We start from the raw sequence: 8,924 nt of genomic DNA, 5'->3' as shown, positions 1-8,924 counted from the left end.
TCTTCCAGAAAATGCAGAGGAAGGTAAACTTCCAAACTCATTCTATGAGGCCACCATCACCCTAATCCCAAAACCTGACAAAGATGCCACAAAAAAAGAAAACTACAGGCCAATATCACTGATGAACTTAGATGCAAAAATCCTCAACAAAATTCTAGCAATCAGAATCCAATAACACATTAAAAAGATCATACACCATGACCAAGTGGGCTTTATCCCAAGGAGGCAAGGATTCTTCAATATCTGCAAATCAATCAATGTAATTCACCACATTAACATATTGAAAAATAAAAGCCATATGATTATCTCAATAGATGCAGAGAAGGCCTTTGACAAAATTCAACATTCATTTATGATAAAAAACGCTCCAGAAAGCAGGAATAGAAGGAACATACCTCAACATAATAAAAGCTATCTATGACAAACCCACAGCAAACGTTATCCTCAATGGTGAAAAATTGAAAGCATTTCCTCTAAAGTCAGGAACAAGACAAGGGTGCCCACTTTCACCGCTACTATTTAACAGAGTTCTGGAAGTTTTGGCCACAGCAATCAGAGCAGAAACAGAAATAAAAGGAATCCAAACTGGAAAAGAAGTAAAACCCTCACTGCTTGCAGATGACATGATACTCTACATCAGTTCAGTTCAGTCGCGCAGTCGTGTCCAACTCTTTGTGACCCCATGAATCGCAGCACGCCAGGCCTCCCTGTCCATCACCAACTCCCGGAGTTCACTCAGACTCGTCCATCGAGTCAGTGATGCCATTCAGCCATCTCATACTCTGTCATCCCCTTCTCCTCCTGCCCCCAATCCCTCCCAGCATCAGAGTATTTTCCAACCAGTTAACTCTTCGCATAAGGTGGCCAAAGTACTGGAGATTCAGCTTTAGTATCAGTCCTTCCAAAGAAATCCCAGGGCTGATCTCCTTTAGAATGGACTGGTTGGATCTCCTTGCAGTCCAAGGGACTCTCAAGAGTCTTCTCCAACACCACAGTTCAAAAGCATCAATTCTGCGGCCCTCAGCCTTCTTCACAGTCCAACTCTCACATCCATACATGACTACTAGAAAAACCATAGCCTTGACTAGACGGACCTTAGTAGGCAGAATAATGTCTCTGCTTTTGAATAGGCTATCTAGGTTGCTCATAACTTTTCTTCCAGGGAGTAAGCGTCTTTTAATTTCATGGCTGCAGTCACCATCTGCAGTAATTTTGGAGCCCCAAAAAATAAAGTCTGACACTGTTTCCACTGTTTCCCCATCTATTTCCCATGGAGTGATGGGACTGGATGCCATGATCTTCATTTTCTGAATGTTGAGCTTTAAGCCAACTTTTTCACTCTCCTCTTTCCCTCTCATCAAGAGGCTTTTTAGTTCCTCTTCACTTTCTGCCATAAGGGTGGTGTCATATGCATATCTGAGGTTATTGATATTTCTCCCAGCAATCTTGATTCCAGCTTGTGTTTCTTCCAGCCCAGCATTTCTCATGATGTACTCTGCATAGAAGTTAAATAAGCAGGGTGACAATATACAGTCTTGATATTCCTTTTCCTATTTGGAACCAGTCTGTTGTTCCATGTTCAGCTCTAACTGTTGCTTCTTGGCCTGCATACAGATTTCTCAAGAGGCAGGTTAGGTGGTCTGGTATTCCCATCTCTTGAAGAATTTTCCACAGTTTATTGTGATCCACACAGTCAAAGGCTTTGGCATAGTCAAGAAAGCAGAAATAGATGTTTTTCTGGAACTCTCTTGCTTTTTCCATGATCCAGCGGATGTTGGCAATTTGATCCCTGGTTCCTCTGCCTTTCTAAAATCAGCTTGAACATCTGGAAGTTCACAGTTCACGTATTGCTGAAGCCTGGCTTGGAGGATTTTGAGTATTACTTTACTAGCGTGTGAGATGAGTGCAATTGTGCGGTAGTTTGAGCACTCCTTGGCATTGCCTTTCTTTGGGATTGGAATGAAAACTGACATTTTCCAGTCCTGTGGCCACTGAAGAGTTTTCCAAATTTGCTGGCATATTTAGTGCAGCGCTTTCACAGCATCATCTTTCAGGATTTGAAATAGCTCAACTGGAATTCCATCACCTCCACTAGCTTTGTTCGTAGTGATGCTTTCTACGACCCACTTGACTTCACATTCCAGGATGTCTGGCTCTAGATGAGTGATCACACCATCATGATTATCTTGGTTGTGAAGATCCTTTTTGTACAGTTCTTCTGTGTATTCTTGCCACCTCTTCTTAATATCTTCTGCTTCTGTTAGGTCCATACCATTTCTGTCCTTTATCAAGCCCATTTTGCATGAAATGTTCCCTTTGTATCTCTAATTTTCTTGAAGAGATCTCTAGTCTTTCCCATTCTGTTGTTTTCCTCTCTTTCTTTGCACTGATCGCTGAAGAAGGCTTTCTTATCTCTTCTTGCTATTCTTTGGAACTCTGCATTCAGATGCTTATAGCTTTCCTTCTCTCCTTTGCTTTTTGCCTCTCTTCTTTTCACAGCTATTTGTAAGGCCTCCCCAGACAGCCATTTTGCTTTTTTGCATTTCTTTTCCATGGGGATGGTCTTGATCCCTGTCTCCTGTACAATGTCATGAACCTCATTCCATAGTTCATCAGGCACTCTATCTATTAGATCTAGGCCCTTAAATCTATTTCTCACTTCCACTGTATAATCATAAGGGATTTGATTGAGGTCATACCTGAATGGTCTAGCAGGTTTCCCTTTTTTCTTCAATTTCAAATCCTCTACATAGAAAACCCTAAAGACTCCACCAGAAAATTACTAGAACTAATCAATGAATATAGTAAAGTTTCAGGATATAAAATCAATACACAGAAATCCCTTGCATTCCTATACACTAATAATGAGAAAGTAGAAAAAGGAATTAAGGAAACAATTCCATTCACCATTGCAATGAAAAGAATAAAATACTTAGGAATATATCTACCTAAAGAAACTAAAGACCTATATAGAAAACTATAAAACACTGATGAAAGAAATCAAAGAGGACACTAATAGATGGAGAAATATACCATGTTCATTGATAGGAAGAATCAATATAGTGAATATGAGTATACTACCCAAAGCAATCTACAGATTCCACGCAATCCCTATCAAGCTACCAGCGATATTTTTCACGGAACTAGAACAAATAATTTCAAGATTTGTATGGAAATACAAAAAACCTCGAATAGCCAAAGCAATCTTGAGAAAGAAGAATGGAACTGGAGGAATCAACTTGCCTGACTTCAGGCTCTACTACAAAGCTGCAGTCATCAAGACAGTATGGTACTGGCACAAAGACAGAATTATAGATCAATGGAACAAAATAGAAAGCCCAGAGATAAATCCACACACATATGGACACCTTATCTTTGACAAAGAAGGCAAGAATATACAATGGAGTAAAGACAATCTCTTTAACAAGTGGTGCTGGGAAAACCGGTCAACCACTTGTAAAGGAATGAAACTAGATCACTTTCTAACACCGCACACAAAAATAAACTCAAAATGGATTAAAGATCTAAATGTAAGACCAGAAACTATAGAACTCCTAGAGGAGAACATCAGCAAAACACTCTCAGACATAAATCACAGCAGGATCCTCTATGATCCACCTCCCAGAATTCTGGAAATAAAAGCAAAAATAAACAAGTGGGATCTAATTAAAATTAAAAGCTTCTGCACAACAAAGGAAACTGTAAGCAAGGTGAAAAGACAGCCTTCTGAATGGGAGAAAATAATAGCAAATGAAGCAACTAACAAACAACTAATCTCAAAAATATACAAGCAACTCATGCAGCTCAAGTCCAGAAAAATTAACGACCCAATCAAAAAATGGGCCAAAGAACTAAATAGACATTTCTCCAAAGAAGACATACAGATGGCTAACAAACACAGGAAAAGATGTTCAACATCACTCATTATTAGAGAAATGCAAATCAAAACCACAATGAGGTACCACTTCACACCAGTCAGAATGGCTGTGATCCAATAGTCTGCAAGCAATAAATGCTGGAGAGGGTGTGGAGAAAAGGGAACCCTCTGACACTGTTGGTGGGAATGAAAACTAGTACAGCCACTATGGAGAACAGTGTGGAGATTCCTTAAAAAATTGCAAATAGAACTGCCTTATGACCCAGCAATCCCACTGCTGGGCATACACACTGAGGAAACCAGAATAGAACAAGACACATGTACCCCAATGTTCATCGCAGCACTGCTTATAATAGCCAGGACATGGAAACAACCTAGATGTTCATCAGTAGCTGAATGGATAAGAATGCGGTGGTACATATACACAATGGAGTATTACTCAGCCATTAAAAAGAATACACTTGAATCAGTTCTAATGAGATGGATGAAACTGGAGCCGATTATACAGAGTGAAGTAAGCCAGAAAGAAAAACACCAATACAGTATACTAACACATGTATATGGAATTTAGAAAGATGGTAATGATGACCCTGTATGCGAGGCAGCAAAAGAGACACAGATGTGTAGAGAGGCCTTTTGGATTCAGAGGGAGAGGGAGAGGGTGGGATGATTTGGGAGAATGGCATTGAAACATGTATACTATCATGTAAGATACAAATCGCCAGTCTATGTCTGATGCAGGATACAGGATGCTTGGGGCTGGTGCCTGGGGATGATCCAGAGAAATGATATGGCGTTGGAGGTGGGATGGGGGTTCATGTTTGGGAACTCATGTACACCCGTGGCAGATTCATTCCAATGTATGGCAAAACCAATACAGTATTGTAAAGTAAAATAAAGTAAAAATAAAAATAAAATAAAATATGTACCAAATTAAAAATTGAAACAGGCCTGAGGTTGTGTTCTAAAGTCTTGAATTTAAAGAGTCTCATTTTCTGTTTTATGGCTGACAATGGTGAGGAGATTGGTATGTGTATACAGGGTCCTAAAAACCTTTAAGAAAATTTAGCAGAAACTACACAACATTGTAAATCAACTATAGTCCACTTTAAAAAGTAATTAAAAGTTGCATTGGTGGATTGGTAGAAAAATGCAAACCACTCCAGAAGTCCATGACATGTAATGATCTTTAATACTGCTACAACTGCTGAAACATAAATAATTAGGCTAATATGGGATAGAGGCCCATACCTGAAGAGGAAATCTGGCCTACCATCCAGCATTTAACTTTCAATTTTGTTTCCTTGTTCTTTTCTTATGCTTATGTAGGTAATAACTCATGAAAATAAAAATGAAGTCCTATTTTCATAGGCTAAAAAAGTAAACAATAACATTTTGAATGTAAGGTTAAGAAGTCTAAAGTGTCTCTCAGCCAGAAAAAAAAATTTTTGAATAGCAAATTCCCAAAGGTTCTGGATGTATGATATTCAAGACTGTTATATATATATTCGTGCAGCAAACATAGTATATGGAGTTTTACCCCTACTGCAAAAGTTGCCCAATAAAAGTAATAGAACTTAAGTGAAATTTTAAAAAGCAAGTACTCTGTCTTTTCAAGTAATATAGTCCCAGGAAATATGGGGCTATTTCAAAGAGTTCTTTGCATCTGTGACAGTACAAGGAAAAGAGGCAGCATTAGCATTTCTTCCTGAAGGGCCTGCAGTCTGAGTGGGAAGTAGGTGGGTCTCAGAAAGGAAGAGATATAAGCGGGAACAAGAGTTCAACACTGATGAAATTCCTGACAAAATGTCTAGGAAAAAGGAGTATCGTGGCTAAATGCAGCAAAGCACATACTGATTCCTATATTGGTGACCATGTGGAATGTTACAGTTATGTCTATTCTATAATTATGTTAATTTGAAACAAAAAAAGAAAATGAAAAATTTCATTCTTCCACTCAGATAGTCTATTAAAACTTTCAAACACTCCTGTCATGGCACAGTTTATCATTTAACACGATTTCACAACTATATTTGTGCTTATGTGGTAATTCACAAATGTGAGATCTTGAAAAATATGGTAAGTGATTTTTCCTATGAATGTCAGGATTCTCCTCAGGTTTCTTTTGGCAAATCCACTTAAATTAAAATGATCCCTAGCTAACTGACATCTTCTCCATAACCAATCTTCCAACTGTTGCATTTCAGCAACCTAGCTGAAATCCAGCTGGCTCAGACACAATTATGATAAAAATCCAAAGTGTTGCTAAGTGACTAGGGAACAGAATTTGAAAACCTGACAAGAAATATTTCCTCGCCTGTGATTGAGGGAAGCAGTGCACAGATGGTCAAGGTGATGCAGATTCTTGAACCCTTCAAAGATTAATTTCTTCTCAATTCCTACACAGAAAGAGTGATTAATTTTTTAAAAAGTGTCATTTTTAATCTCTGCTTTAAAGTGTCTGTTGTTAACTCCCATTATCATTTCGGTCTTCCAGGGCTGTGTTCAGCACTGCCTGCTGTTTAGACTACTGCATGCGCTTCCAATCCTACTATAAGCAGAAGTTTCTGTGGCAATTAGAGTTCTTTCAGAGGACAAGAACACTGAGCTCACATCACATCAGTACTTCCTGCCCTGTACTGATACTGATCAAATTCTGAAAAATAATTCCAGGTTTTGGTCCTTAGCCTTAGGGCACAAAACTCTATAGACTCCAGCAATCTGGGAAACTTCATCATGTTTGACACTATATTACTTATAGCAACTATTTGCAACAAGCAGTCTGTAGTGCTGATCCTAAAACTTGAAATGGACAAGATTCTAGTTCAGAATACCTTAAAATCAATGAAATTGTGGAAATCAGTTTGAAAACTCCTGTCAGGACATTACTGCTGCTGCTAAGTCACTTCAGTCATGTCTGACTCTGTGCGACTCCATAGATGGCAGCCCAGGACATTGGAACATTTTTAAAGGCCTCGGCAAAAATTTAGCAGGTCCATTCTTTCATTTATGTATCAAAATGTCAATCTTCAAGTCAGCTTTATTCACTCCCCTCTTCCATTTTCAACAAGTTAATTCATAGTTTCTAGAAAACCCCTCCTCCACAACCTACATGTCACATCATACTTAACCGTGAAATTAGGAATGCTTTCACCCTAAGATTGAGAATAAGGCAGTATGTCCAGTTCTACCACTTTAATTCTGCATTGCACTGGAGATTCTATCCAGGTAATCAGACAAAGACAATATACAAAAGTAATATATATTATCAAATAAGGATTAAACATGTTTTTATACACAGCTGCCATGATTATGCAGAAAACCAAAGGAATAAGCATGCATACACAGATATACACCATACACACACAAACACACACATATATCCATAAATATAGGAACGAATAAACAAGCATAGCAAGTTTGCAGGATACAAGACAATATATAGAAGTGAAAATTCATAAACTCAAAACTAAAACATTGCTGAAAGAGGGAATAAAAAGAAGCTAAAGGAAAAGAGAATCAATTCCACATTCACAAATAGGAATGTTCAATATTATTAAGATGATAATTCTCCCCAAAATGATTGCATACAGTTTCTTTTAAAATTATTGAAGACATATTTTATCAAAATCAAAAATTGACAGTCTGATACTAAACTGTATAGGGAAATATAGTGGACCAAAAAAAGTCAAAGTAATCTAAAAAAAAGAGTTGGCAGATTTGCACTTCTTGAGTTCACGCTTACTACAAAGCTACAGAAATCAAAACTATGTGGTACTAGCCTAAGGAAAAATATATACATCCATGGAATAGAATTGCTACTCCTGAAATAAACCACTGAATCTATGGTTAATTGATTTTTCACAAAGATTCCAATATTTCATTGATGAAAAGATGGTATTTTCAACAAATGGTACATTTCCATTTCCCTACTGATTTGGAAGTTGTCAGTTCTAGTTTACACTTACTGATAGCTCTGAATGTTTTACTAAATCTGTCAGAAACAGAAACTGCTAGATTTCTAACCAATAATCTTTTTTTTTTTTTTTTTTAATTTTCTTTCTCTAAGAGAACCTTCACCTAGTTGGGGGCCATTTGAAAACTACTCTCCAATTTCCTGTGAAATTTCAGCAAATGTGACTAAGTATATAGCCAACATAATATAGGTTGCAGTTTGGGGTTAAGATTTCCAGCAAAGCTTTCTTCAAAGAGTGGTCTGAGTTAACTGGGAAATCATTTGCCTTTGACAAGCTCTTACTACCTGATGTCTTTGTCCTGGTGAGTGACAACTGGCCACAGTGCAAGAAATTACAGTCCCTGACTTCCAACCAAGTGCAAAAGATAACAGTGCAGAGTCTGGATTTCTAAAAAATGTGGAGAAGCCCACATCTCCCTTAGACTGCATACCTTTTGTCTTATTTTATATGATAGAAAATAAGTCCCTAAGCTATTTAAGGCAGTCATTTTGGTATTTCTATTACAGGAAGTTAAACACAATTTGTAATAATGCTAAATAAATTTCATATTTAATTACTAACCTAACACCTCTCTAAAATATCAACTTAAAATACATTAAATCTAATTATCCCTAACTTCTAATGTAGGCTACTGTTATGGTTGACTATAATTTTAATTCAATTTCTTTTTAGATATTTTTCCTTATAAGCCCATAAATTAGATGTCTTAGTATTGCTTTATAACAATATTTATTTGGATCCATTTGCATAGTTAGCAAAATGTTCTGTTTATCATTCTTTTCCAACTTCAGACCTAACTTATGGCTAATTTCCTTTATTTCTGAAGTGTATTTTTATGCTGTGCATCTGTTAATGGTCCTTTGTTTATCTGAAAATGTTGATCTTTTTATGAAAGATCTGCTTGGGACTTGATTTAAGGTTTAACTTTATATCTGTACTTTTGTAATATTATGTTACTTATCTAGCATCCCTTGTTTCATTTGAGAAGTCTACTGCCAGTATCACTGTCTTTCCTTTGGAGATGATATGTTAATTTTACCTTAATGAATCCATAGCCTTCATTAATTTTG

This window comes from Capricornis sumatraensis, chromosome 19, assembly GCF_032405125.1.
Source record: "Capricornis sumatraensis isolate serow.1 chromosome 19, serow.2, whole genome shotgun sequence".
Classification (NCBI taxonomy): Eukaryota; Metazoa; Chordata; class Mammalia; order Artiodactyla; family Bovidae; genus Capricornis; species Capricornis sumatraensis.
This window is presented reverse-complemented; position numbering follows the sequence as displayed.